General features: G+C 43.6%; 1 pseudogene; it reads right to left on the reverse strand.

Moving 5' to 3' along the window:
- Positions 1-260: 260 nt before the first annotated feature.
- Positions 261-992, reverse strand: LOC132418133 (protein ripply3 pseudogene; annotated as a pseudogene).
- Positions 993-4,143: the final 3,151 nt, after the last annotated feature.

Below are 4,143 nucleotides of genomic sequence, written 5' to 3' on the forward strand. Positions count from 1 at the left end.
TGCCACTAAACAACCACATCAACCTTGGACAATATCTAAAATCACTTTTACGAAAGTGGAAATAGCTAAAGAAGAATTCTCAGGTTAAGTGAGAGGCGTGGGTGTGGGTGGGTTATTAATCGACATGGAATAATTTGTTGTTTGATCGGCACAGTGACATTGCTGAACGAGCTTTGAAAGTTGGCCTACCCGATAACAACCCATGTGGACTCAAACCTTTTCTTGGTCCTAGAATCCTTTCTCAAAGGTATAAATGAGGCTCAAAAAATCACCAAGAGAAGGACGAGTAAAAGTTGAGTCCTTGCCAAGAGTGTGGTGCTGGCCAGACAGTCAAGTTCTTGTACACCCAGTGGAAACACAAAGTGTCCTGGCACGGCTGTCCCCAAGGGATGTCCCCCAGGGCACATGTGAGGTGGGTCTGGTGAAGGAGAGACAGGCTTATTTGGATGAGGGGTATGCAGCACCTCTGGAGAGTCAGGGCCGGGTAGCGGACCCTTACCACCGAGGCCGCCATGGCCTCCGGGTTGCCGTCCTGGGTTTGTCAGCCTGTCTCTGCCCTTTCCTCCTGGGCCGCCTCCAGCCTTCTGGCACTGAAGGGTTTCTTCCTCTTGCTCCTCAACTGAATCTGACTCATTGCTGCAGAAGTGAATGGTGGCTTGCACAGGGAAACTAGCCAGCACCTTCTCGCATGAACTCTGCAGACACTCTTGACGCTTAGAAATGGGTAAAAAGTCTTAACAGGATGCTGAAACCCAAAGGCCCCCTTCCATCCAAACGTTTGTTGGTCACTCCCAAGCTCAAGCTCGCCTCGAGTTCTGGTGGGCTCAGCATCCTGGGGGTTGGGGGGGGGGTAGAGGGGTCAGGATCCAAGGTCTCCATGGTGTTTGGCTCTTGGGCCGGAGCAGTGGCGGTGGTACCCGGGGACCATCCTGGTGGCAGTGACTGACGCATCCTTGCGCCTCCTGGGCTCCGGCCGCCGGCTCAGGTCTCATAGTACCGTTGGCGCTCGCGCCCCTCCAGCGGCGCCAGCTATCCGCCACACCTTTAACTGCTCTGGCGAGGGCGCTCTGACTCTGGTCTTTATCTCTAATCCCCTACACCCCACAAGGTCATAAAAAGCTGAAAGCTCAAATTCACGGTTTTGTTAATGTTCTCCGAGCAAAAGCAAGCTTACTTCTCTGGGTTCCTGTTTTTGTTTATGTTTTGCTTCCCCTGCATATTCCTTACTTTCTTGACAACTCATTTACGCATTTAATACACACGCACACACAAATAACACTGTTTAAAAAAATCAGAAATTAATGAATGCTAGCTTTATGGAAATAAAAAGGGGTGGAGGAGATGAGAGAACAGCCTTGGAAAATCTGTGCTCCAGGAGTGTAGAATTCAGTGGCAGCTGTCATTGCTTCCTTAATCAGTGCAAGACATTGATTTGTTTTGTTTTGTTTTGCATTGATAGTGAGATTTCAATAGCTCACCCCAGGGAGACAGGAGATAGAACGTACTCATCCCATTTGAGTAACATTTCTTAAACTACATTTGTTTTCCAATCATCATTACCAGATAGATGTGAAGATTTGAACCTTGAGAAAGAAAGAAATTGATGAGAATTCATGGCAATTTGAAATGGTGGTATTCCTTTTATTTTTTTATTTTTTTGCGGTACGCAGGCCTCTCACTGTTGTGGCCTCTCCTGTTGCGGAGCACAGGCTCCGGACGCGCAGGCTCAGCGGCCATGGCTCACGGGCACTCCGCGGCATGTGGGATCTTCCCGGACTGGGGCACGAACCCGTGTCCCCTGCATCGGCAGGTGGACTCTCAACTACTGCGCCACCAGGGAAGCCCGGGGGTATTCCATATTTTTCATTGTTGTTGTTGTTCTGTGTTTTACTTGGGGACATTGTTATGTGTCCTAAAAAGAAAATCATTAAATTATGTGCTTTAAAGAAAATTTTATTAGCAAGTAAGCTTTTAAAACAAAACTCTGGGGACTTCCCTGGTGGCGCAGTGGTTATGCATCTGCCTGCCAATGCAGGGGACACAGGTTTGATCTCTGATCCGGGAAGATCCCACAGGCTGCGGAACAACTAAGCCCGTGCGCCACAGCTACTGAGCCTGCGCTCTAGAGCCTGCGAGCCACAGCTACGTAGCCTACACACTGGAACTACTGAAGCCCATGCACCTAGAGCCCATGCTCCGCAACTAGAGAAGCCACTGCATTGAGAAGCCTGTGCACCGTAACGAAGAGTAGCCCCTGCTCTCCATGACTAGAGAAAGCCTGAATGCAGCAACGAAGACCCAATGCAGTCAAAAAATAAATTAAAAAAAAAAAAAACTTAAAAAAAACCAAACAACTCTGGATCTTCTCCCATGCCTAAATCTAGGATGAGGTGATATAGTATAGCAGTTGCTATGATCTGAATGTGTCACCTCAAAATTCATACATTGAAACCCTAACCCCCGAGGGGGCATAGTATTAGGATATGAGGCCTTTGGGAGATGGTTGAGTCATGAGGGTCTCATGACCTTTTATAAGGGCATGAGATTAATGCCCCAGAGGCACCAGAGAGCTCACTTGCCCCTTCCGCCATGTGAGGACACAGATAGAAGGTACTATCTGTGAAAAGGCAGGCCCTCACCAAGCACAAATCTGCTAGTGCCTTGATCTTGGACTTCCCAGCCTCTAGAGCTGTGAGAAATACATTTCTGATGTTTGTAAGCTACCCAGTCTCTGTTATTTTGTTATAGAAGCCCAAACAAAGTAAGTAAGTAGTCAAGAACAAGCTCTCCAATGTTACTTTCTAGCTCCGCCATTTCCTAGATAGATCATTTTTGTCAAGTCATTTCATCCCTCAACCTTAGTTACCGCATTTGCAAATGTGGACAAATGAATGTTAAATGAGATAACATGTGCCAAGTATAAGATCAGTCATGACACTTATTTGCCTGGCACTTAAGCACATAAATGTTAGCTGTAGTTGTTGTTGCTCTTATAATAATTATTAATATGAAATGAGCGAGCCCTAGGAATGATGGTATATGATCAGGGTATTTGTTATAGGTACTACTTGATGGTTAATAGGAAGACAATTAAATTTTTTTACGTATTGGGATGACTATTTGACCTCAGTTAATTTGTTTTTTTTTTTTTTTAAATTGGAGTATAGTTGCTTTACAATGTTGGGTTAGTTTCTGCTGTACAGCAAAGTGAATCAGTTATACATGTACATATATCTTCTCTGTTTTAGATTCCCTTCCCATTTAGGTCACCACAGAGCATTGAGTAGAGTTCCCTGTACTATACAGTAGGTTCTCATTAGTTATCTAATATTTTATACATAGTATATATGTCAATCCCAATCTCCCAATTCATCCGACCCTCCCCCTTCCCCCCTTGGTAACCATAAGTTTGTTTTCTACACCTATGACTCTGACCTAAGTTAGTTTAAAACAATTACACCATCAACTATACTCCAATAAAAAATTAAAAAAATAAAACAATTGCACCAAAATGGCTGTGGCAGATTTCCTGCATCTTTCAATAAGGACCGTAATAAGTCCTTTACCTCTCAAGAGGAAATAGTCTAGTCTTCTATGAATAGTGTGTGTCAACAGGAAAAGTTTCAGTTAACCACGCTCTTCTTACAACCATTACTGTGTTTCACCTAAGATTGAACAGCAGTGTTCACTATTGCAGGGCAAGGCAATAGGAATTAAAGAGAATCTAACATGTTTAAGATTGTTGTATTTTTACTTGATCAAGAAAGTGTTGACTGAGCTGGCTTCTTCAGTGTCCAGTTGTACTTACAGTTTTATTTATTAATGATCACCAATGGTCTTCATAATTTAGATGTAATGATTAAACAATTACCTTTTGCATTTGAACTGAAAAAAGAAGAAAGTCATTTAATTGCTAGTAATTTTTCCTCATTATACAAAAACCTTGCCTTACTTTTTGCTAACATAATAATAATAGCCAGATAAAACAGTGATTTGGCAAACAATAACTCGTTTTCCTCCTTAAAAGCCAAACTATAAATCCCAAATGGCCGCATATAGCATATAAGCCATAGGGCTGAAAAGAGTATATTTTCAAAAAGGGATCTCGGTATGAGTTGAGGATAAGGGAGCTCTTTCTCCTAT

The sequence above is a fragment of the Delphinus delphis genome, chromosome X (genome assembly GCF_949987515.2).
Source record: "Delphinus delphis chromosome X, mDelDel1.2, whole genome shotgun sequence".
NCBI classification, from domain to species: Eukaryota; Metazoa; Chordata; class Mammalia; order Artiodactyla; family Delphinidae; genus Delphinus; species Delphinus delphis.